Here is a 27,785-nt window from a genome sequence, read left to right as displayed (position 1 = left end):
GGGAATATATACTCTGTTTCCTGGGTATTACACTGCTGTGGAGCAATGTGCACAAGGATTCTGAATATTCACACCCCTCCATTTGTAGAAAGAGAAATTGGCAATGTCATGAACTTCCCAGAAAACACCCCCCCCCCCCCCCCGTTGGCAGCCTGGCCACCATTTGCATCAGAGTTTGATCCAGAACACGGAAGAAGGGAAAATTAGACATTTGACTGGTGATGTCACATCTGTTCTTATTTTAAAACAAAGCAGAAGCAATGGAAGCCTGAGGATGTCAGTTGAGTGAGGTGGGAATGTCACAGCCATAACTTGGAAAAGTTACTTAGTGTTATTGTTTTAAACTAAATGAATAAGTAGTTACCATGACCTCATATTTAATTGAGATGTAGTTTCTGCATTATTGCATTAGAATTCCACATAGCCCCTTCCCAAGTAAATGGGTTTAATATTTGTTCAACACTAAATCTCCCCTCCCCCCGGTAGTTGTCCAAATTAGAAACTTTTTCAAACTCTTCCAAACTTTGGTACTCAATAGGTAAACAAAATAAAGTTGTCCAAAAAGGAAATATGGGAGAAGTATGAATGAAATCCATTCCTTTCCATACATTTCTTTTTAGAAACCATTTGAAAAGTATTCTGGTTATGATGGAGCAGATTTTATGTGACTGAAGATTGCTCCATTAAAGTGTGAATACTATAAACATTAAACAAGCAGTGCAGATGTTAAGTCATATTACTAAAAATGAAGAAGCCTTTTACTTCTTCATACCCATTCCTCACCAGTGAGTAAGTACAACCCAGAGATCTGATACGAGGAAAAATGGCTTGTATCTTTCCCCAAGCAAAATGGGCATCTTCCAAGTTGTCCTAAAGCGTCACATCTTTCATTTTACAAATTATAATGTATAGGATGAGTGAAAAAATGTATCATTCTTTATAGAATTATTGCTTTCCTGTGTAAGAAGAAGATAAAGAACACACTGTGTGATAAAAGAAGACAGATGACCAGCAGAAAGCTGACTCCTAGTACAAGAAGACTTGCGGAGGTGGAAGAACAATTTGCTACACAATTAAAGCTGCAGAAAGGATAGCAAAAGTCATGTCACATGCTTCATGTCAGAGCTAAAGATGGTGTCTCTTGATCAGAGGAGATATCAGATCTTGGCAACAACAACAAAAAAAGATCTAGAGGGTTTTTAAAAAAAGAATAGATACATCCTCAAGAGTTTGGCTGAACTAAGCACAAGAAAATCAGCTTACCCTGCTTTCCTGTTATGTCTCTAATTTTGAAATGAAAAACCTCCATGTCTTTTCTCTGATAGCTACATCCTGTCAGTGAACTCTGTAATTGAAAAGGCCACAGAGGGTTCCTGCTGTTTAGATAGAGAAAGGCCTTAGGCCCCAAAGTTGCCCAGGCCTTATTAAACCTAATGGAACTTGTGGGTGTTCACTGTCTTTCAGGCTGTGACAACAGGTTTTTCTTTCTTGGATCTTCTGGTGAAAGGCATATTGAAAATAAATAAGGAAATTAGTTTTCATTGCAGTAGTGAATTTCTGCTTGGGTGTTTTTTTTGGTAGTATTAATTAGGATAAGCCAGATGGTTTTGTTGTATAAGATTTATACCAATAAAATTGGTATAAATCCAGTAAACAAATAAAGTGGAGGATTGCTTGATCTATAGCAGTTAGTCATTTAGTATTATACTAAATATTTCCTCTAGATGTGCAAACAGCTTTCCTGAAACAAACAAACAAACAAACAAACTGTGGAAATCAATGGTTGGTGAATTTTCCAGCAAAAGTAATTCGGTAACTAAATGCATAAAAACAAGCCTAAGCTCCAGTCTTACACAGACTTACTTGAAGGCCCATCCCATTGAACTCAGAGGAAGTACTTCCAAGAAAATATGATTATGACTGTGCTGTTAGTTACCAATTACCGAAGAACCCAAATAGCAAAGCTTCCAAACAAGCTAATCAAATAAATTTCACATTCAAAACTCAATGTTTGTTCATTAGTAAACAAATATCCCAGTACAGGTAAGCAAATTTTAACTCTAGTTTCCAATTAAGTGATCTTTAATAACAATGCTGGATACAGTTTAATTTCTAATTCATTTTATTAGAACCAAACATTCTGTAGAAACCTGCTTCTTGCACTCTTCCTTGCACTTTATTAATCCATATCAACATTTTATCTTTAAATTTTTGACTACACAAAAGTTAGGAAACAACTTGGAAAGACACTGTTACCTAATATCAAATCATTTTTAAAAAATAATTTTAAAAAATCTGCCATCCAGATTCCAGCCATGGTTATCCAGCGTTTTTTCAAAAACGGGTTGCACTCACCCAGCCGCAGCTGTGTGCGATAACACCTGCTTTTAAAATTAAATACGACTTTATCCCGTTGGGGATAAATTGCTTTAAATTCAGTGTGATAAGCTCCTTAAACTATTTCCCCAAATGCATGGAGTGAATGGTTACTTCACATATTTAAAACTGAACATGTCACCTCAGTACTATACCTACAAATTTTGCATGTCTATGGCTATTCATACCATCTGTTTATACCAATTCACTCCATGCATCTGAGGAAGTAGACCAAGGCCCTGTACATACGGGCCCTTTAGCATGTCCTGGCGACGTGCTAGGGTTGCCTTGGCTCACCGTTTCCAGACGCCCCACAACCCTAGGACGTCGCCAGGACGTCACAGCTGTGCGGCGCCATATACACGCCGTGCACAGCTGTGATGTCACTGCCATGCGCCTTCCACACGGGCACGCGTGGCAGCTACGTCCTCGTGCCACTGCAGGCAGTTTGCAGTGGCGCTAAAAGGAGCCGCTTTTTAGCGGTCCTTTTGTTTCTTTGTAGCCGCGCCGTGCAATTTGGATGCTGCGGCACAATTATGTGGAAAAGAGGCGGCCACTGGCTGCCTCTTTCTGGCGGTGTGTACCCAGCCCAAGTCTACAAAACCTTATGCTACAACTTCTTCCTCACAGTTAGTCTCAAAGCTGCTACAATCCCCTTTGCGTACTAAGACGATTTAGGCCTATGTTGTAAAACCTATCCATTTGAATATTTCCAAAGATCTTATCTTTCTTCAGATCCTTCTCAGTTGTACTGGTCATTCTTTTATTTCAAAAGAAGATATAAGGTTATACTGTTTGGTTCACTTTTCCATATACCTTCTGCTTCATGGAGTTCTGAAAGTGATCTGTGAAGCAAGAAAACGTGCTTGTCAGCCTCCCTTTCAAGATGTGATGAAAATAGGCACATCACAGGCTCAGTTATCACAACAGTCACTTTTGATTTGTTCATGTGTGTGCAGGCTAGTGCCATACCTCTTCATTCAATTTCTTTTTTTCCCCCACTAAGTTTTAATCAAAATAGAAAATTCACCCATCTTTAGTGGCTGAAGAAGGTTGTTTTTGCTGTGTAGTGCAGGATATTTTTCAAAATCAGGAGAGTCACTTGTGCTCATTGATTATAATGACTAAGAGCAGGACATTGGCACTAGCTGCATTTGCCTATGAGCTGAAGAGTTAATTTGTTTGGAGAAGATGCCCTGTGTGAGCACTCTTCCTTTGAACTTCAGACACGTGCACTGGCATGAGCAAGGGTAGGTTTTGCTGAAGAGGATCTTGTTTATCGGGGAAGCTTCCTAAGTGGCAACAATGATAGCAATCTTTATATTTTTATTTTTTTAGATGGATTGCTGGAGTGTTTGGAGCATTGTAATGGCTGGATTAGCTGCAGGTTGAACAGAACACTCCACCTGCAACAACACAAGTACGACAGTTGCTACATTACTATTCCTCTTGTGAAAAATAGCTAATGTGTCAACAACATCCCTTGACAAGTCAGAATAATGTTGACCATGTGATCACTTTAGGGGGAGACTTCAATAGCATCAAACTAAGAGGACAAACAAGGGGTGGGAATAAGAAGCGACTGTAGGCACCTCTTGTCCTTTCATGCACAGTCAGATATCACCAAAGGTGAAACAATAACAAAGAGTATGCTTATCCCCATTACACATGCTTAGAGGAGAGTTATTAACTTTACTGTATGCAAACTAGTAGAATTGCCACTAATAGAATAATCAGAAGTACTGATACTGGCTATTCTTTCCTACAACGTAACTATCTGAGGTGCTACAACACCAATGGATTTTACTGGTGGACAAATAACTGCAGTGGATGAAGATTGTTTAATTCACCTGAGTTGCCATGGGGTGGGGAAACTGGGACTGATAGTCTAAGGAATTATTTTTAAGGGCTATTATTTATTCTTAAAGTATGATTCCCCACTGTTGTGGTGGTGGTGTGCCTTCAAGTTGTTTCTGACTTATGGCGACCCAAAGGCGAACACCACTAATGTTAATGGGGTTTTCTGGGCATGTGTTATTCAGAGGAGGTTTGCCCTGGTCTGCAGAGTTGTAGTCCAACACTCAAACCACTACACCAGACTGGCTTTCATGATTCCCCATTACTGTTCAGGAAATATTTTAAAAGCTACATTTTAAAATTTGTTTTGGGTCACAAATATGGATTCAACTGTTTAATTATGGTGGGGAACATGTTGGTAGACTGGTGATAATGAGAAAGGTAATTTCTTTTCCTTTTCAACTCTTTAATAGCTGTATAGTTTATAGCTCTATAACTCTTTTTCATCTAATGTTATTTCATTAATATGCTAATATTAAAAAATAGCAGGGAAAGCATCCTACTGTTAATTAAAAGACTGATTACAAAAAAATTATGAGGTTGTAAATTTGTGGCACTGCAAAGGTTATCATAAATGTGTGGTGACCTGTAACATGTCCACTTGCGTGATACGTCACTGACCATATCAAAAACCATGCCTCTTTTAAAAAAAGCAGAAAAGTAGCACTGAAGAAGTATTCTGATCCTATTTTTCTCTTTTTCTTCTATAAAGATAGGTTTTCCATGTAAGAAAAAAGAAGGAAGAACACTAGAAAAACAACATTGTTTGTACCATGGACAGCTCACAGACCAAGTGAGGGGTGCCTCCTCCTGTCATTTAGAGTAAGAAGTGGCCTCCATGTTGTTTATGAGCCACCACTAATGTTAATCTCTCATAACATACGAGTTTACGTCATTTTATGTGGACTTGCACATAAAATTCCACATGAAATACCTACTGTGGAAGCACATAGTCAAAGAAGACATAGTATTACTGATTCTTTACCTAACCATATACCTTAACAACAGAAAGTATGTCAATACAAAATCCTCTACATTCTATAATATTTCACAATTGAAATACTTAACACAGCAATATTAAACTACAATAATATTTTCATAAGGTTGTTCTAGGATTATGTCAAATTCCAATCTGGTTTCTTGTATTGAAATCAGCGAAGCTTCTGAGGTATATTTACTTGTTTCATGCCTCCATTGTTAATCTGAGACTTTCTACCACTTCTAAAACACTTCTTTAAAAACTGCTAGATGTTTTGGGAAGTTTAAATTTAAGATATCAGAAAGTTTGTAAGAATGACTTACACTGGTACCATGTAGTATTTTTTTTTAAGTTTTAACTACAATTATTTACTGATTCTTGACACTATAAAGCTAATCCTCTACTGAAAGTAAGGACCTACAGTGGTGCCTCGGGTTACGAAATTAATTCGTTCCGCCGCCGCTTTCGTAACCCGAAAAGCATTCGCAAGCCGAAATGCCATAGGCGCTAATGGGGAAAAGCCGCGATTTCGTGCGAAAAAGCCGAAAAAAGCACCAAAATTTTTTTCGTAACCCGAAAAAACATTCGTAACCCGGAACAATTATTTCCTATGGGATTTTTTCGTATCCCGGAAATTTCGTAACCTGGGTATTTCGTATCCCGGGGTACCACTGTATCTAGCCATAGTGAACACAAATATAAGAAGTTGTAATATCAATTGCATCCCTACTGGCATCACTACTTCCCTTCATCATCCTAGTTTTGAAAGTGTAAATAGATAGGGCTCCACTTGCTCAATGTTGAAGAAATTGCACTCTTCATGTTATCAGAGACTTTATACATATTGCAGGTATTGGGGCAAGCCAGCTCTATCTTCCTATGATCCTTCAAGACATTTTTATTCAGATAGGCCTTTGTAAGCTGATCAGTTAATGATGGGGGCTTTTTATTTTAAGTGGTCAGCTGGTGTTTACTTTATGGTTCTAATTGCTTCATGGAGGAAATCATGGTAACTTGGAAAACATGCCTTCCAAGGAGAAACTTAGGGAGCAGGGTATGTTTAGCCTGGAGAAGAAATCATTAAGAGGTGATATGGTAGCCCTGTTTAAGTATTTGAAGTGGTGTCATATTGAGGATGGGACACAATACAATGGATTCAAACTAGAGGAAAAAAGATTCCATCTCAACATTAGGAAGAACTTTCTGATAGTAAACTTCCTGATAGTAAGAGCTGTTGGACAGTGGAACACATTCCCTCAGATAGTGGTAGAGCCTCCTTCTTTGGAGGCCTTTAAATAGAGGCTGAATGGCCATTTGTCAGGGATGCTTTGATTGAGCGTTCCTGTATGGAAGAATGGGGTTGGACTAGATGGCCCTTGGTGTTTCTTCCAACTCTGTGATTCTTTGATTCTGTGAAGAGCTGATATACTTTAATTGTTTTTTAATATGTATATTAGTGTTACCTGTTTTGTTACCACTTTTGGATGGCAAGGCAGGGTATAAATTCAATAAATAAATAAATAATGGGAAACAGATTCCTGGACTGAATTATGACAGGGTATCATGTTTATTTCCATTTGTGGTTGTGGTTGTGTCTGTGATTATAGGAATAAGTAGAAAAGTTTATAGAAAGATTGGACTAGAGACCATAGCTACAATAAGCTGCAACATAATGGCCACAAACCTACATTCTGTTTGTGTAGTGGAAACCTATGCTCATATGGTAGTTATGTTACACCTTCTGTTGAATACCAACATTGTGCAACTGATTAAATGTGTATCTGCCAATGTGCCAGCTTATTGTCCCATTGTGCATTGAAGAATGCCCAGCAGCTGTTTCTGCAGTCTGAAGAAATAAAGCGGTACATTGAAGGCACTGAGGAATAATTATGCACCATACAGGAATTTTTGCAATTGAATGGCTGAAGCCCTGCTATTTAGTCTCAACTAAAATAGACACATTGGGTCAGTTATTGAAGGGTTTCTGAGACTGAGCAGGGATCTGAACCCTAGTCTCCAGTCGTGGCCTAATAGTCAAGCCACAGTTGAGTCAATAGGAGTTAGGCCCAGGTGAAATGCTCAAATTGTGAAACTGTGATTCTACAACCATGGACTAATTACATCTATCCACAATGTCCCAAAAAAAGTACAACTGCTTGTATAAGGAAACTTATACATACATACACTCCCAAGGATTCCAAACATATTTTTCTACTTGCACAACCAACTTAATCCCTAGGATTTGGCATCATAACAATGTCTCTTTTTCTCTTTTGGATACAAAGATTTGCAGACTATTTCAAACTATAATTTATAATAGACATTCTCTCTTGGTGACCAGGAAATTGGAAGTAGAGATGCTGTATCTTTCAATTAGGATAGTTTGAGAGAGAGAGAGAGAGAGAGAGAGAGAGAGTTTTAAAACAAGCTTTTACTGATGGGGGGGATCCAGATTCCATGCAAAAGTGCTGAAATACTAGACTAAGGGTGCAGTGCCCCCAAGTGGAGAAAAGTCTCTCTCTTTTCTGCATGGTATAGGAAAACTGACCATTTTATTTAATACATTGAAAACCCTAGATGTTGCTGTGGAAGACAGCACACTACAAAGCAAGTCCTGCTACTGTTGCTGTTGTTGTTTGTAATAAACCTCACCTGGCCTCAACATTTATGTAGAGAGTTCTCTCTGACATATCTCCGAGACAGATCAAGTTGATCTGACAATCTGTTTGTGGATCAAATCAATTAGGTTCCCACAGCTCATGGTTAACTTTTTTCCTTTAAGATGGGATTCCATTGATTTATCCTCCTTCAATCTATTGTTATTATAAATAACATAGGTGGGTTGTTAAAATGAAAGATAAGGGCACATTAAATGCTTAATATCCTGCTACAAATTAATTTTGCATTGATTATGATAAGAACATTGTAGGCAGTGGGCACAGGGATGATTCTTTTGACTCTTTTGATTGTAAATCCTCACTTTGACATCTCCATTGCACATGTGCGTCATATTCTTCCAAAGACCTTATGTCCGTCTTTGCTTTGCCAACCTTCCTTAGGAGCAAATTCCACTTGTAGTTCCTATCCTTTGTTCTCATCTGCCTCAGACAGACATTCTTAGAGCAGTGTCTTTCTGGAAAATCTTAAAAGGCAGCAGGAAGATTGCTTGGAGACAGGCAGAATCATAGTTTTAGCAGAGAAACAAAGTGTAACCATAAATATGGGGATACCCCTAGGGATTGGAGGGGTGGAGAATACTTCCTAAACCACTTCAAATCATAAGCATAAGCCTGTATAAAACTTAAAGTCTTGGCTTTATATTGCTGAGCATACTTCAACTGGCCAGACTGTGATACTAAAAATATAATTCAGGATGTATAAACACTAAACGGCTGAAAAGCAAGCATTTTCACCATGAAATTATGTTCTCCTTGTGTTCATCATCATCTCCTCAGTCTAGATATCTGGAAATATCCATTTGAACATCATCCCCTTTAAAAGCCTTTGAGTGCAACAGCACAGTGTCTACTCAGATGTAAATCCCATTGTGCACAATAAAACTAACTCCCAGTATATGCAATTGCAGCCTAATTGATTAGTTGCCAGGGGCATCATACATTGAAGAGTGAATGAAATGATTTCCCCTCCTAAAAATGATATGTCATTTCACTTCATGTTCCAGATATCATAAAAAACAGCTGCATTACAGAAGCTTGTTGGTGGATATATTGCTAGAATCTGTATGTTTTCATAATTAAAAATAAGTGGTGGTAATGTGAGGCCCAACTGGTCCATTAAAACCAAGGTTGAGAGGATGTATTTTCCTTTTAATAGGTGTAAATCCCCACAATGGCAGGTAATTGGGCCAATGCATTATTGCTTTTTCCTAGGGTCAGATGTCAAGAACAATCTAAGTGGAGCCCCTGGTGCTTAGGAAAGAGTCATGTCTACTGCATTGCCAGGAAGACAAACAGAAACAGTGGGATAGAAGGGGGCAGAGAAAAGAATAAGAACTGTGAGAAAATATATTTTCCTTTTATTTATATTCCACCTTTCTCTCAATATGACAACTAAGCCATCTTGCAGTATAATATAAATATATATTAAAAATATACAAAAGCCTATATAGTACTTGCAAATCAAGGCGGAAAGGGAAAGTCAAGATGTTGGCTGTGTGACTCACCCAAGCTCTTTTAGCGATACAAGATATGAGTGGTGTAGATAAATAAATCAATTCCTCTAGATCAATAGGAAAATTCACTCGTAAATCCAGGGTCACTTTCTAATGAGATATTTCTGAAAAAAAGAGAACTGTGAATCTTTGCTTTTTAAAAGTAATTTATTCCTGTTACTTGTTTGAAAAGTAACCCATAGCTATTCTTCATAACAATGGTGAGAAAATAATTTGTTGTTTTGTCTGTTGCATCATTCAGTGTTTTTCTATTACCTGGTTATTATATGAGGTATGGGTTGGGACTAGAAAGAGAAGAGCACAAAAACTGAAACATTTCTGTCAACATTCCTCTTATAATGCCCTTAAAAGTAAAATTTGAAAGTAACAAGAAACAAAACTCATTATACCAAAAAGTAACTTCCTTCTTACCTTTTGGGTAATGTACATTTGTTAACCTTCCTCAGCTCTAATAACTAATTAACAGGAAACCTCACTATTTTTAATGTATTACTTTCAAGCTCTAGCATGATCAAATTAAGGTGATTTTCTTCTTTTTCTCCCAGTGGACTGTAAAGTTAAACCCTCACAGAAGTTGTACAAGGCCTGTAACCCAGAAGCTCTGGAAGCTTTGAGAAGTAATTCATCTTGTACGGCACAAAAACAAGCTTTTACTGAGATTATGTTGTTTAGTCCCAACTAGAGTAGACTCATGCAGTCAGTTGCTGAATGGTGAGACTTGGGAAAGTGGAAAAGCAGGTAGAAGACTAACTTCAAAATTAATATTTTTAAGGGCTTACATGTTGGGGTAACCCATTTTTAATACCCACAGCTCCAGTACTTTGAAATCCAGGGACTGAAACGTGGGATAGGTACTAAAGTGACTACAGGTGTGTGCACCTTAGGACAATTTTGCTTTCGAATTGGATCAATTAATTTTACTTAAAGTCTGTCTGTACATCATAATTCGAACTGAAGGCGCACAACAACAACCATCTGTGATATCATCTTCAATCATTAAACTTCCTTAAACCACCAGAAAGAGGTTTAATCAGGCTTGAAGTATTCATCTCTTCAGAAGACCTGTAAGCAACTCTGTTTTCTACTTTCTTCTGCAGCTCCCTACAAATCTTCAAACAGCCAAGAGACGGAGCAACGGGATAAAAAGACGGTCCTGTAGCCTAGTAAGGATGGCACAAGAAAACCTTGAGTGAGCAATAAGGTCTAGGGAAAAGCCCAGTGAGGAAAAAAAGAATGAAGGCATAAGCTAAAGAGAAGGAGCATTGACATGGGTCTCGAATTCATGCAACAATGAATACTGTATGTATGCTCATTTATTAGTTATTTTTATTTTCTTTAAAGTATTCCCGTATCGCCTCGCAGCCAAAAGGACTCCCAAGGCAATAAACAAAATAAAAACCAATTAAAACAATATAAAGATAAAAACATTTTTAAAATATTAAAATATTATTTTAAAATTGCTAAAAGCATTCTAAAAACAATACTAGAATCCAGTTTTGAAACAGTTAAAACAGCAGTTTCAAACACTGAATGTCATACACAACAGCACTGTTTTGGCTGCCTGCTGGAAGCATAAAAGAGAGGGGGCCAGCCTAACTCCCTTTGGTAAAGAGTTCCACAGTTGAGGCATTGCTACAGAGAAACCCCTCTTTTATCTATCTACCCACCAGCCTAACTTTACAAGGTATTGGAAAGTGCAACAGGAACTTGTCATAAGAGCTCAAATTTCTGGTAAGCTTATATGGGTGTAGGTGGTCTTTCAGATATCTTGGCTGCAAGTCATTTAGGGTTTTATAAGTCAAGACTAACAGTTTGGATGTTCAGGAGTTCAGCTATTTGTACAACAGCTGAATTTCAGCCCTACCATTAGGCAGAGTAAGATAACTGCCTCAGGCACCAGGTGCTAGGCAGCAGCAAACACAGACCCTTGGTTGGTCTTTCTGAGTGTCCAGCTGGAGGATAAGGCTATCTCCCCTAAAGTAGCTCCTGCCTCGAGGATAGTAGAAAATTTCAGAATGTCTTATATTTCACTTAAGGCAGCAAAATGTTTGGGACTGTCCTGAGCAACCATGACATAAAGATAAATTAAGATATCTTCACTCCTTCAACAAACCCATTTAGCCATTAATTTAGCCATTTTCAACTTTTTCTATAAAATACATTAGGCAAAAAAACAGCCGCTTTTTCTTCTTCTTTCTAGAGTAGTAAAACTCTTCATAGTCTCTCCAACTAGCTGCAGAATGACAGTACTGAATTATTATCCATATGACTTCTGTTTCCTGCTTTTTATAAAGATGGCAAAGCACAGACCATAAATGCAAACCACCACCAATTACTGAGCCTGTCAGAATTGAGCAACAGATAAAATTAATTCTAAATTTTAAACAATCTGCAGAAAACTGAACACAATTATGTAAGAATTAAGTTATACAGTTGCCATGACCTTTAATCAATCATCCAACTGTTAATGTTAATTTTGTGATCTAAAAATCATAGTTCTATTTGCATTTTAATGGCTCTTAAATGAGTGTCATCAAGAAGAAATAAAGGCAGCCCAGCCTTTGGATGCCAAATTCTTCCTCCTTAATGTGATACAGGAGATTAGGAAACTCAGCTTGGAAAAAGGTTTTTGTTTCAACCTGCAGCAGACATATGGAGCCAGCTCCACAAAGGGAAAAATAAAACCATTCTATGCAAAATATCATGGTTGTGCTGTTATTATAAATAAACCAGAATTGCAAAAAGAGAGGAAGCTATAATGGCATCATCATTACCCACATGCTAACACAAAAACTGCAGCATAGCTTTTTAATGACTTTTCCACTTGAATATACCTTTTGAAGTATTGATATAATCCAGAGAAAGTTAGAAGCACTCAAGTTTTGTAGAATTCTTTGGGGTTGGGAAAGTTACATTTTTTAAATACAGTTCAATGTTCTAGCCAAGGTAGCATCTCAAAATCATTCTGGCTGAAGGATTCTGGATGTTGTGATCCCAAAAATTTACTTTTCTGCTGCTCTAGCTCTTACCTGTCATAGCATAGCTCTAGCATAGCTGTCATACTTTGGGGATATCACGAGAGGACATCTTTCTGGCTTTGCTTTGCGAACGAAGATTCAGGAAGGACTCATCCCACGCTTTGTACAAGCGCGTTGGTGACTAAAAAGGCCAATCCGGGACAAACAGGTCCGGCTGAAGAAAGCACAGCGGAAAGTCTCCTTGGGTGATGTTTCCAGGTTGTGGTTCTTTCTATGCTGTCGTTTCTCTTCAAGACTTGTTCACCGTGAGCTTTTGAAAAAGGCTGCAGCATCATGGATAGTGTGTCTCCATGCCTCCCGATGCAAGGCCAGGGCAGACCATTGTTGGTGATCAGTTTGGCCAAGCCTGAGATGTTGTTTCAGGGAGTCCTTGTATCTCTTCTTTGGGGCGCCCCTCTTACGCTGACCCATGGCAAGTTCACCATAGAACACTATTTTTGGGAGGCGATGGTCCTTCATCCTAGAAACGTGTCCTGCCCAGTGCAGCTGCGTCCTCAATAGCATGGCCTCAATGCTGGTGATCCCTGCTTGCTCAAGGACAGCAACATTTGTCACATAGTCAGTCCAGTGTATATTTAGAATTGTGCGTAAACAGCGCTGATGAAAGCGTTCGAGGAGTCGTAGGTGTTGGTGATAGGTGACCCATGTTTCAGACCTGTAGAGAATAGACAGTACAATGGCTCTATACACACTGATTTTTGTGCTTCGCCTCAAGTGTTTGTTACTCCAGACTCTTTTGTGAAGCCTTCCGATTGCACTATATGCCTTTGCCAGTCTGTGATCGATTTCTTCATCAATCTTGGCGTCTGAGGAGATGATGCTTCCCAGGTAGGTGAACTGCTGGATGGACTTAAGCACAGATGTGCCTACAGTGATGTGGGGATGGTAGTGTTCTTCCTGAGGTGCCAGCTGGTAGAGAACTTGACTCACTGAAAAACATAATAATGCTAGGGAAAGTGGAAGGCAGGAGGAAAAGAGGAAGATCACACTACAGGTGGATTGATAGGTTGTGCAGACCGCATCCAGCTGTGCCGGATCAGGGCCTTTCCAGAGCACAAAAAGGAGCCTCAAAAAGTGGCTCCTTTTTTGCGCCTTGGAAAGGATGTGATAGCCATGGTGCCATGGCTTTAAGGCGCTCCTTTGGCACTGTGTCATGTGGATGCAGTGCCAGATCAGCACCATGATGCCATGAACCATGTGGAGCAGTGTGCTGTGTCATGCCACCATGGGGGAGGAGTCAGGCATGCATCATATGAACATCACGCCCCAACTCCACCCCCAGGCCGGACTTAATGGCTGGTCTGCACAGCCCCTGTGTCAGTCAAGGAAGGCATAACCCTTAGCTTAACCTGAACAGGTTCGTTGATGATTAGGGATCTTGGAAGTCTCTCATTCATAGCATTGCTGTAAGTCAAAGTTGATTTAACAGCAAATAACATCTTACTTTCTCCAGATTGCACTGAAATGTTGGAGCAATTCTTCCAGCCTTAAATTCTCTTTGTTGGCCAAAAACATAATCCACAAAAGCAGTGCTCTAGCAACACGGATTCATATTATGGAACTGTTTGGCAAATATCTTCATATTTCAGTCTATGGGCTGAAGTGGTGGGTTTGCCTATATCAGAATGGGCAACCAATTTTTCTGTCAAGGACCTTGTTCCCATTCTGTCGTTTGTTACTGGGCCACATACTTATGACAGATAGGGCTGGGCTGCACCCAGCCATGGAAAGAGGGAGTCAGAAGCTCACCTATTCCTTTCTGACACACCTTTTTTTCTCCCCTGTATTATTTCTTTCTCCAGTGGGCTGTCAGGGAGGAAAAATTCTTGTCAAAGGAGACTCAACTGATCACATGAGGGCTTAAAATTAGGTTAAGGAGTAGATGAAATAAAAGCCAACAGTCATATACATTGCAGCAGTCACATGTTACTCACTTCAAGTCTACACAAATTTTTCCAGTTACATATACAAAAACATACACTTTCTTCCTGCAATGATCCAGTTCAAGGGAAAGAGGTTTTTAAAAATGGCATAAGAGCACTAAGATGCACACATCCACACTGTGGATCTTTGTGCATTAGGCTGCTTGTAATAGTAAGGATAATAAGCTCTATTGTGCTATCATTATATAAGCATTAACAGTGGCATATTTCAGAGGCAGAGACCCTTAATATTGTAACACTAATTCAAGCCCTGATTAAATTGGATCCTCATTATCATGTTATTGAGAACTGGATGATTACTTCTTTACTATTTAATAAGGTGAAAATGCTTATTGTAAGGCTCTTGATGGCATTACTTTCAATTATAATTATTTTGCTTTATTAACATATATACCTAGGTCTCCTGCATGCTGATTTATTTTCATGCAGAGTGCATAACACTGATTAAAATGTTACATTCTTACTAAAACTTCTTTAAGCTCCCTGGGAGAGATACCCTCTATGAATTCCCTTCAGCTAACATAGAAGGTCTCAGAGTACATGTTCAGAAAGCAAAGTGGTAAAAAGCATTTCACTCGTTGAAAGTCTTCAGGAACAGCAAATAGAAGGAAGTTCCAATAATGGCAGAGAGGAAAAATGCGTCTACTAGAAGATAGACTGTGAGCTGGATTCTGAAGTTCCATTTCATAGAAAATTTAATAATCCTGATGAAAGGAAATTGTGCTTGATAAATGACCTGTGCTTTACCACAAACAATGATGGGTTCATTGTCTAATCAACTGACTTAATTTGAATTCACATAGCAACCGTCCTTTTCTTCCTCCAAGCTGAGAACCTCTGCATTTTAATTCATCCAAAAAAGTACCCAGGTGGAATGCATTATAATGGGACTCACTGTCTGAAGTTAATATACCGTGGTGCAGAAGAAAAATTGTAGCAAGTCAAAGGAAGAAATGAATTAACATTTTTACATCATATTGTTGATGGTAAACCTTTTGCTTTTGAAAGCCCTCTTTAAGGGAAGGCAAATATGTGCGCATAATTCTTCCCCACTTCCCAGATCTAAATTTTAGGAAATGTTATTATAACTCGATACCACATGTCAGACTATGGGCTCCAAAGACACTAAGAATTCCCAGGCTGCCCCACTGACCCCAGGCTGCCCCACTGACCTATTCCTTCACATATACAGAGCAGACCTGCCCATTAAAATGAAGAGGACAGCCCAAAGATAGAAAACCCACAAAAGTTCATCTGAAAGTATACTGAGCTCTCTGTCTAAGCAAGGCTAGTTGTGTGATCTTAAGGCTTGCTACAGGAACCCACAAGTGCTTAGGATGGATTAATCAAACAGACATATATTACAGGTGCAAGTGAAATAATTTGCAGGTTCATTTGTTAACAACTGAAATAACTATAATAATGTTATTATGACTATTACTTATGGAACATTATATCATTATCATACTAGCAAAACTGAACATTCCTTTTGAAGTAAATGGTAAAATATTAGTATATCAGAAAAGGAATTACTTGTACCAGTGATTTTCAAATGGTGGGGCAGGACCCCCGGGGGCGCAAGATTTGTTCAAGACAGGGGCACAAGACTTGGAGGTCTTGATCCTCCCCTCCTCTTTTTCTGTCCTGAAGAGGAATAGAAACATGAGAAGGACATTTGGAGCAGCCACCTCTGCCTGAAGGGACAGGGAGGATGAAGATGAGGATGGGAAGCTAGCTGGACCATGGCATCTGGTGGGGCTCATCCCAGGTTGTGGCTTCTTCTTCCCCCAGTTCCCAGGACAAGACACTGCTGCATCCTCAACCATCACCCCTGCTCAGTCCAGTGTGACCTAGGTGCCCAATGGCCAAAGGAGAGCCAGCATTGCTATGGCCCCCACCAGCAGCACCTGGTTCTGGCTGGGCCCCCTTGGAGGCAGAGGAAAAGTGTCATCAGTGGTCCATTCCTGAATGAATAGCACGTTGGACTGGCAGGCCAAGGAGGAATGGTGCAAGCACATTGCTTCCTGTGAGCCACTGGAGCAGAACATGAGCCTGGGCTTGCTGCTGCTCAGTGCCAATTCCACTCTCCTGGCCGACCAGTGAGCCAGGGACTCTCACTTGCAGGTGGAGGCATGAGACAAGCTGCTCCTCTGGTCCAGTAAGGCAGGTTGGTGGGTGAGGTAGGGGATGGATGGAGCCCAAGGTGTGAAAGAATAAACAGAGAAGCCTTTGGGCAGGTATCGGAGGCGTCAAGGGTAGCATAAGATTTGGGAGTCCAGTGGAACCAGCTTCCAAGAAGCCTACGCCCCCAGCACTTTCACATGTGCACTCGTTCTCTCACATACTCAGTATTTCTCTTGTTCTTTTGCTTTCACATGCTCACTCTCGCAGGGGGTAATTCTCTGCACTGCTGACCCATTTCTCTAAGAGGATTTTTTCTCAGTCTCAAAAGGTGCTACAGAAGATTCCTTTATCTCTTTGTTTGTGACACAGGAGTTTATCACACAGTGGAAATCCCATGCAAAAATGGGATTTATCATTTAAACGCTGGGGGAAAAACCCTGCAAAAGCAGGTTGATCTTCACACATGTTGTTGTTAAACTGGTGTTAAGCTGAATGGAAATGAGACAAAAGCCACTCTTTTTTACTTTCAGGATTTTCCGAAAGTGAAAAGAAGTGGCTTTTATCTACTTTCCATCTTCTTTCCATTCGGATTAACAGCACTTTAACAATGACATTGTGTGAAAATCAGCCCGCTTTTGTGGCTGTTGTTTTTTTTTTCATATTTAAACCCCCGTTTCTGCATGGGATTTCCCCTGTGATAAACTCCACACACAAGCCTCTCTCACACTCACATATATACACGCACACACATGTTCAGCTGCATGCATTTTCTTGCCTGCTTTCTCCCTCACACTTTCTTAGCCAGTTAATTCTTACACACATCCTTTCAAGTCATAGTCTCCCTCCTTCCCAGACACTGATTCTCAAACTCTCCCACATGCTGATTTTCTCTCACATATGCGCACTGTGACAATTTCTCTCTATCACAGTCACACACATATTAATTCTTTGTACATCCATCCTCTTTACATCCCTCCATCTGTAAGTAACTTTCTCTCACACACTAATTCTCACACACATTCAGTAATGCTTTTTCTGACTCCCTCAGATATGTTCATTCATACACAATCTCACACAAATTCTGTTTCTTCCTCTCTCACACACACAGTCACACTCTTCATCTTTTTTTTTTTTACATACTCGTATGTGCATTTTTGGATACTCACATACACAAGAGACTGTGTGAGAGAGTAAATGAGCATGTGAGTAAAAGAAAGAATGTAAGAGCATGATTGACTGTGAGCACCGGGATATGTGAGTGTGGCTGTGTGTGAAACAGTATGTGTAAAATTTATGTTTTAAATATTAGATTTATTTAAATAAATTTGTTCTAATTTGAAGAATATTATTTCTTTATGATAAGTTCAAATAAGAATATGCATGAATGTATGAATGAAAATATGTACACTAAACAAATAAAATATTTGTATTCATATACTATGTCAATCAGGGGGGCTGCAGCCTCTACATGTAAGATATAAATGGAGTCACAAGAGTAAAAGGTTTAGAACCACTGGCTTATACCATGCTCAATATCTGAGCTGATGTCAGTGGAAAGGCTTCCATTAATGAAGGGCCAGTCAGCCATCATGTTTACTCAGCCCTGACTGGGGAATAATTCAACTAATTGCAATTTTTAAAAGGGACATTCACTTGACAGCCATTTTAGGAACTAGGCCAACACTAGCAAAATTGGATATAATGGCAGTGAGTTACATCTTAGCTATTACTTATTATTCTTTTTTGAGAGTTTCTCTTCCATCAAGATATGAATCAGTACAAATAGGTACTAGAACTGTGTACAGTGTTCAAACTCCAATTTGGTAATTTAGATTTGGGAGTGATTCTATCTAGACTGAGCTATACCTAGTCAGATCCTGACACAAAATCCGGATCAAGATTTAGACATTTAGATTGCCACTCCTCCACCATTGATTTACACTAGAAAGCCAAAGATGATATAGCCTCTTGGTTTTTTTTCCCCCCACATATCTGCATAAGATGTGCAGACACAAGGCTGGAACAGACCAGCAAAATATGCCAGCTTCCCAGCAGCTTGGGGGCATGGCGTATGCACGACACTTGCCTCTAAGCTGGCATGAAGTCACCCAGTCGTTTACACAATGGCAGCTTTTTGGTGCTGCATCATTTAGATGCCGCATGCCGTAGGAGCTCCAAAAAGCCATCGCAGTGGCGGAGAAGGTAGTGTTTTTCTGGTGCAAAAAGGAGCTGCATTATACTGTTTCTTTTTGCACTGCAAAAATGCCAGATCAGGGCCACGGCATGCATTTGCCACAGCCCCAATCTGGCACTCAAAGGGGCGGCATCAAGCCGCCCCTGTATGGATATCTGTTTTGGACCATAGTAGACTCTAAAGATGGAATTAACCCAGTCAAATATCAGACAAGTATCTTTATGTAGGCATCTGTAAAAAAAAATTCTTTTTGAAAAGCCAAAAACATTTTTTAAAGTTGTTGACTGCTTGGTCTTGGCAACTCATGCTGTGTTTCTCCTGGCATTGTACCACTTGTACTGAGACAATGTCCAACAGAGTCTAGAGGTTCGAAGCCTCTACAGTTGAAGAACTGCAACAAAAGAAGAGAAAAGTAATGGGACACCAAGCAGGCAGGCAGGAGAACTTGCCAAAGGTAGGCAGGCAGGCAGACAAAACATCAGCATTTAGATGCTCCTCACTTCTTGAGTCAGGGTGGCAAAAAAACAAGCGTCAGTGAGCTACGCCTTTTTAAGATCAATTATTGATCAGATATAGTAATATTATGATAATTTACTTGAGGAGAAAGTACTTTTGCTTTATTCTACCAGCAGTCCACCTCTCAAGGTTCCGTGTTGCAGCATAAGGAAGTAGGTTCTTGATGTTCGTTTGACTGTCTCTTTAAGTTCATCTCACTTTGTTTATTGGTTACTTTTGAAAACTGGTGCTACCCCTTTTTTCAATCACAGCTACATTTTTTCACCTTCCAGAAGGTAAAATGTTTGCCTTGTTGGTGTTTTACCAGCAGTCCAAGCTTTGGATCTTGGAAAAATACCTTCCTAATCCTCCTTAAATCTTTTGTTGACCTAGGCTAGCATTTTGTCTGCTGCTCCAAAGACTACGACCCAGAGCAATGGATGCAAGCTACAGGAAAAGAGATTCCACCTCAACATTAGGAAGAACTTCCTGACAGTAAGGGCTGTTTGACAGTGGAACATACTCCCTCAGAGTGTAGTGGAGTCTCCTTCCTTGGAGGTCTTTAAGCAGAGGCTGGATGGCCATCTGTCGGGGATGCTTTGATTTGGATTTCCTGCATGACAGGGGTTGGACTGGATGGCCCTTGCAGTATCTTCCAACTCTATGATTCATAATATGAATTAAATGAACAAACAAAGAATAACAAACTAATAATAATAATAATAAATTGTTTATTTATTAACCGCTTTTCCCAAGATCAAAGCAGTGTACAAGTGTCAGTAAAGACAGTCAGTAAAAACAGTACCACAATTAACATATTAAAAATACACATTAAAACGAATTAAATCCAAAAGCATAGTTAAAAACATACAGTAATAATGTTAAAATCATGAATATCAATACGTCAGAGTCAATAGGGGAAAGATAATCTTAGAAGGAATTGGGAGGGTAGGCTTGTAGGAAGAGGTGGGTTTTTAATGCCTTTTTAAAGGCTTCTATTGTTCCACTAAAGCAGATCCCTTCAGGTAAGGCATTCCACAGAGAAGGCGCTACTGCTGTAAAGGCCTTTTGTTGAGTAGTCGCCAGTCTCACCTTAGGGTGATTGAGTAACAGTTTTCCTGTAGTCCTGAGAGTGCGGGGAGGATTATGCAGGGAGAGGCGTTCCCTCAAGTAACCTGGGCCCAAGCCATTTAGGGCTTTAAAAATGATAACCAACACTTTGTACTGGAAACAAATTGGCAGCCAGTGTAAAGATTTTAAAACAGGTGTTATATGGTTGGACCTCGCTGTCCCCATGATTAACCTGGCTGCTGCATTTTGAATCAATTGAAGTTTCCGAACCTGATACAAAGGTAGCCCCATGTAGAATGCATTGCAGAAATCCAAACGAGAGGTTACCAGTGCATGTACTACCTTTTCTAGGTCCCCTCGGTCCAGACAGGGACGTAGTTGGCATATCAGCCGAAGCTGATACCAAGCACTCCTGGCCATCGCATCTACTTGAGATGATAAATGTAGGGATGGATCCAGGAGTACTCCCAAACTACGCACTTTGTCCTTTAGAGGAAGTTTAATCCCGTCAAGTACAGGATGGCAAATTTCCCTGCCTGGGCTAGGGGAACCTATCATGAGTACCTCTGTTTTCTCTGGTTTCAATCTGAGTTTGTTTTTCCTCATCCAGCCCATTACTAGCTTGAAGAAATGTGCTCTTTGGTAAACCAAAATTGTACTCACCCTCTCTCTCGCTCTCTCTCTCTCTGTCACACACACACATCCACCCATATATAAATAATAGAAAAACCAGATTTTTTTAAAAAAAATCCTATTGAAAAAGAAACAAGATATTTAACAGCCACCTTGGAGAAGTGAGGTTGGAGTGAGGTGGAGACAAGCTTTACTGACTAAAACAAAGAGATGCATAAAATCATAAGACTAGTTCATTGTTCAGATTAACAAATTAACAAAAAATGAATTAACAAGACATAATGAAACAAAGTATTAAAAGGGTGTACTCAACAAGACCAAAGGCTGGAAAAATAGAAGTGAAAAGACTGAGAGAGATGACAATCAACAAGTGCCCAAACTCTAACAAGAGCTTTTTCAGTGATCTGCTGCTACCCTACCAAGAAAAGTTAAATCTAACAAAGAGAGTGATGCAGGAGATAATTCTCTATATAACTTCAGTGATCTCACAGAATTTCTCCCACTAAGCATTGTCACAGGTTTTAGAGCTGTCAATGAACAAAGCCCAGTTCCTTTCCATGTACACTGTTTCACACTACATTGGCTTTTTCCATATACAGTATGATCCTTTTGGAGACACACTTTTCTTTTTTCTTTTCTTTTTCCTGCTTCTTTTTTATGTTTGGATTTCCTGGTCAGTCTGAATCACTTCAGACTGGGTCAATCTGTCCTGATTCCAAATTGATCCAAATTGGCCCTATTCACTTTGGGATTTGGTTACACACAGTCCTATTGAACAGCAGCAAGCAATGCCTCTGAATACAGGGATTGTTTGGGATGGGTGTGTCCCAAAGAAAGGTGGAGGACTGGAGGGGTCTCTACCAAGTGTATCAGCTTTTATTTAAATGTTTCAAGAATTATCTTCAACTTGCTTGGCATCTCCAGGCACTGCTAACAGACTGTTGTTTGAAATCCTGTAGACGAGAACTACTGTTCATCATATTGGGAGTCATACTGTGCTAGCTAGACCAATACAGTAGTCTCACTCAATATAAGTCAGAAAACTAGAATGAATGAGATGGTCAATGTTCACTGTGGCACCTCTTTGGGGAAATTATATCACAGTGGCCTAAGGGAAAGAATGAGCTACAAACATGTCATGATTAGTGTCTGAGCTTTTCCAAGGCTACAGTATGTCCTAAATGAGCCAACAGGAAATGGTCCTAGTAAATGGAACACACTTGTGCATTTGCTCTAAATAATGCAGTCTAGGGTACTTTAATTGTTACCTCTAAAATCCTTTTAATCTATAAGGTCCTGTTTTGCAGAATTTCAGAAACAGTTTTGGCATCTCTTTCCCCTTATGCAGGATATGAACGCATGCTGATTCATAATCAGGCAGCTTATGAAACAGAGCATGAGTCACTTAGGAGATTTCCGAAGTTCTTGCTGTCATTAAGGGATGCTCAAAGTTGAAATGGCCCAATTCAAGCATAGTAGCATAAAGAAGAATAGAATGGTTATTTTCCTGCAGGACAACAAAAGGATGCTGCTTGCATGATTCCACTTACGGAAATGGAATTACCCTTTTAATATTTAGTCATAGGCAGAAATGTAAGGATGGCATTTCTTGAAATTAATTCAGTGCCTTCACAGAACAGGTTTCCGTGCCTATCCTCCCAGCATCATCTTTACTATTCTGCCTTTCCATTAAGTAGAGTTCTCTGGAGTTCTATACATGAGGAAAGTTGAGGGGGATCTGGATAATAGTCCTTCTCCTCTGGGGTTATAAATTGGTTGCTTATGGAAAGTGAGGGTTGCAACCATGGAGATAAATAGGTTGTTTTAGCTACAGATCATTTGCAACATATATCTCCTATTTGACATGCAGCACCAAATGCCAGAGTTATTCAAGAATCACAGCAGAGATGAACTGTCTCTCATAATGTTCTAGTGCATTACAGAAACAATAATACGGTGGTGGGAGTATTGTTACTACAGGATCCTCCCCAAACAAATCCAAAATTTATCCTTTCCATGCTTCATGTATAAGCCCTTCTACAATATGGCTACTGTTGAGGGGAGGAAGAAATTTAGCACTGCAGCCCTTGTTCTAATCTCCTGGAAGACTATTCCTTCTTCTATTAGTGGCTGGAGGCTCCCATGCCAGGGGTGCTACAATCTGCTCTGGGTTTTATTCCAGATTTTAGGGGAATTACCCAAGGTGCTAAACCTATTTTGCAGTTGGGGTCAGTATCTTGGATAGCATCTCTTTGCATTCCTGACATGGAAGCTATGCCCACCACTGGTTGACCCAATATCATTTGCTGAGGAAGTAGCCCAGCATACAGGAACACATCATGACATGTGGATTGTTTTAATATGTATGCATCTTGTTTGTTCTTTTAAACTGATATGTGTTTTTAAATGATGTTTTGTATTTCTTGGTCTGTCTTTGTTCCCCTCCTTGATCTATGGGGAGAGGTGGGTAAGAAAGAAATGTTTTTGCTGCTACAACTGTTGTTGCTGTTGTTGCTGCTGTTGCTGCAGGAAAACAGCATAGTTAATTTTAGCAAGTTCAGGTATTAGAGCAACCTTGTAGGGTCAAGGGGGAACAACAGGGACCAGATCAGAAGTTCTGCATCAATGATTTTTTTTTTCTTTAGAAAACAAAATAAAATGCAATTTGTGGGTTAACTATTAACTCATAGGACTTTATCACATGAGGAAAATCGGGGGTTTAAACAGCGAGTATCCCATAAAGATCAAGCAATTGCAACTAACATTTTCACACAATGTTGCAATTAAAGAGCCATTATCCTGGGAATAAACAGGCAATAAACAGCAACAAATCATTCATGGAAAAATCCCATTAATCATTTGTTGCTGATTATTGCCTGTTTATTGCCTGTTCATTCCCAGAATAATGGTTCTCCAATCACTATGTGTGTGAAAATGTTAACAACAAATCACAGTTGTGTGATTTTCATGGAATAATCGCTGTTACACACACACACCAATTTTCCCCATATGATATAGTCCATAGATGGAAAAAGGGAGCCAAGGACAAGGAAAATGAACATGGATAGTGATGCTTCTATATTTAGGGAGGAGAAAGAGGGCTGGAACAATAGAAGCAAGCGTTGGGGGGGGGGGGGGGAGATACTTTTTCTTCTTTTTGTCCAAAAACATGGGAACAGGATGTATGTTCATTGAACATGGCAAGGATTTAATAAGTAAGGAACATAGGACGGAAGGATGCAGATGCAGGCATCCAGAGCTGATACTCTCCAAAATCCATTTGTCCCAGCAAAAGTCCATTTCTGAATGCTGCTTTCTTGATATGCCTTATAACTTACCCATACTTTTGGAAGATAATTCTACTTTTAATGATAGTACATTCATGAGACCTTGATTTAACTTGTTGTCAACAGTTCTGCATGGAAAATATAAGAAAAGCTTTTATCTACGAGTCCATGTAATTTCTATGCTTTATATGCAGTTGAACAGCTGCAACATACTCCATTAAATTGTCTTTACTCAAATATAAAAGAAAAATATTTGAGCCAAGTCCTTGCCCAAAAGCAAAATACTGATTTTTTGAAAGAGGTTAGATTCTGAATGCAAAGACTGCCTTATTTCTGACTTTATCTGTCTTTTTTTTTTTTTTTTTTTTTTTTTTTTTTTTTTTTGTCATTGTTGTCTTGGTGACTCTAAGAAAGGCGATTGTTGAATATTTGTGTGTGAGATATCTGTAACTGTTAACCACTGTGCTTTAGTGTCCATGTGCATACTGGAGACGCGTCCTTTCCTGCAAAATACCTTTTCTCTTTATTTCCTTTCACAAGAGTCCCCCCCTCTTTATGAGACCTAACTGTGTGTGATAAAGAGGCCAAGGACTTGAAATTCTAAGATATATACCCCATAATTTGTTTTTGCTCTTGCTGTGTGGGTTTTCTATACTAGCAGTAGGGTAGTGTGACTTCAGTATAACTGCCCTGGTGACAACCTATGAAATCCTAGGATTTGCAGTTTAACGAGGGATGTTATTTAGAATTCTCTGCCAGACAGCTTAATTCCAAATCCCAGGATTCCATATTAAGTTGCTATGGCAGTTAAAGTAAAATATAGTTTTATAATTTTGTAGTGTGAAAGAACCCCAGGTTTATAGCTTCTGCTCAGTCACACTGATGCAAGTGGGGTAGACATAATTTTTGGACAACTATTTCCTCATTGTCCCCTTCCCTGGGGGAAAATTCTTCAGACAGTGAAGTGCTTGTGTTCACATGGTGAGAATGAGCTAATGATATGGATGGAGTAGGAGATTAAATCCTGACTTTCATAATGGGGGAAAAGGAGGGGGGAGGAAAAGAAAATTCTACTCATCAGTATCAGATACTTTGTCAGTATCAGAGATTTTGTACACATCCAGCACTAGATTTTGTGCATTTCTGTAAACTGCACAAAACTTGAAAAAAATATGATAGCTGTAAAGTTGTTACATAGACTAGTAAAAGTAGTAGCATTGTTTAGGGTATTTACATAGTAAATAACTCGATCAATCAGCCTGGCCTTTTATGTTTGCTGTGTGCACTCAGTTTCACCAGGGAAAGGTACTCATTTTGCACAGAGATATGTAAAATGCAAAATGAGAAACCCATGCTTAGTATATCACTCTTGTATTACATGCAAGAACTCCAATGGACATTAAAGAATCTTCAGTAGGCTATCTCATCATGCTGGCACAGCCTATCTTGACTAAAATTTTGACAACTGCGTAATTTGCCAGGTTGGAAAACTACATGATAGGGCATAAATGTACTAATTCCTTATGCTTCCCCCATTTGGCCCATGATTTTGCCCCACTTTAGCCAATCCACAGGGATATCTATCATGGGAGTAGCATTTGCCATATTCCTCTGGCAGAATAGGGGTTCCCTCTCAATCTACAGCCTGCATGTCTTGAGGATAGACTTGCTGTATTTAGATCAACAACAAACCCATACCTTTTTGGGAGGATATGTCAAAAGTGTGTCCATTCCAGTGTGGGCGGCAAAAGACTATTCCCTGAGGGATGATTTATCATGTGGGTGGGTGTGCCTTCAAGTTGCCCATTGACTTATGATCCCCTGGAATTTCTTAGGTTTTTTGTGGGCAGGGAATACTCAGATGGTTTTGTCAGTTTCTTCCTCTAAAATACAGTCTACCATACCTAGTATTAATTGGTAGTCTCCCATCCAACTAATATCCAGGGCTGACCCTAATTAGATGCCTAGATCTGGTGCCTTTAGGTATCCCCTTCCTTTTTTGTCGCCACTGTTTCCTGCCTATTCTTAGCTACTTTATATATCATGCTGTAGATTTGGTGTCACCAGTATCTTTTTCCTGAGACTAACCAGTCAGGGGTTACTTAAGAGGTCTAATCATAAAGCCATGTTTGAGTGCATTAGATCACAAAGCTGAAACCCATTAACAACAGGAAGGATTGCCTACCCCTCTTTCTGAATAGATTTCCTAATGACACATATCATATCACTAATATCTTGCAAAGCCTAATCAGAGTGAGGGATTTCTACCTTCACTTTAACTAGTCCAGACCTTGAGGGAAAGAATTACTTTTTGTATCTAAACTTTCCACAACCACCCAGCTAAGCAATTGTGGCAGCTGCTGTCCTCAAACAGCAATTTTTCTCTACTCTTGACTAGATAACATTTTCTCTTTCTTTCCCTCTATGGCCCTTATCACACGACAATTTTTGGAACTCCAATCCGAAGCAATTCCGGACCCAATCATGCAAATTCACATTATTACATGATAGATTATCACACGTGATTGCTATCTATGCAGAATCATTCAGAGCCCGATCCTAAATCAATCCAAAGTCACTCCAGAAGTAGGTGAATTCAGTGAACTAGCAAATTCGAATCCAATGCGAATTGGTCTTGGTGTGGAATACAACTTTACTTCGGTCCTGGTACACCCCCCCCCCACAACTTCCAAGGTGCCACATTTCCCATGATGCAGTGCTACAATTTTGCACCATTTGCTTCCGGTACTCCTTCCGCTTCCAGTGCTGCCAAGGGGGAAAAGCGTTTGTTTCCGATGTCACTGGTGTACAGCGGAGAGCTTCGGGGGGATGAATATAACCTTATATTCATATATAATGTTTTAACGTTATTATGTTATGATGTGGACAGAGCAGGGCCATACTTTGTACCTCACCCCCCCCCCTGCAATTGGGGGGTTTCCCAAAGTTTTCTTCCTTCCTTCCTTCCTTCCTTCCTTCCTTCCTTCTTTTCTTTCTTTCTTTCTTTGGGGAAACGCCTAATATTCTCCTATTATTCCCCAGGCACTTTTCCCAGCCAATATGATGGAGGAGGAGGTGTGTTATTTCACCAACACATTTTTGTAACATACAAATATATACATGCATACATATATGTGTATGTGTATATATGTGCACACACATATATCTGTATGTGTATATATGTGCACACATATATCTGTGTGTGTATATGTATACTGTATGTGTGTATGTACATATATACACACAAGTATGTATATAAATGTATGTATATCTATTTATATACACATATATTTTCATACATATATGATTGTGTGTGTGTATATATACACATTTGTATGTATACATATATACATGTATGTGTCTGTGTATATATGTTTGTTTGTGTGTGTGCATATATGTATATATGTGAATATATTTGGACACCACACATGTGCACACACACATACTAATATACACACACACACATATACATATGTATGTGCATATATATATAAGCCGCCCTGATCATATCTATGGAAGGGCGGGGTAGAAATAAAATTTATTATTATTATTATTATTATTATTATTATTATTATTATTATTATTATTATTATTAT

This window comes from Sceloporus undulatus, chromosome 5, assembly GCF_019175285.1.
Source record: "Sceloporus undulatus isolate JIND9_A2432 ecotype Alabama chromosome 5, SceUnd_v1.1, whole genome shotgun sequence".
Taxonomy (NCBI): Eukaryota; Metazoa; Chordata; class Lepidosauria; order Squamata; family Phrynosomatidae; genus Sceloporus; species Sceloporus undulatus.
Note: the sequence above shows the minus strand (reverse complement) of the source record.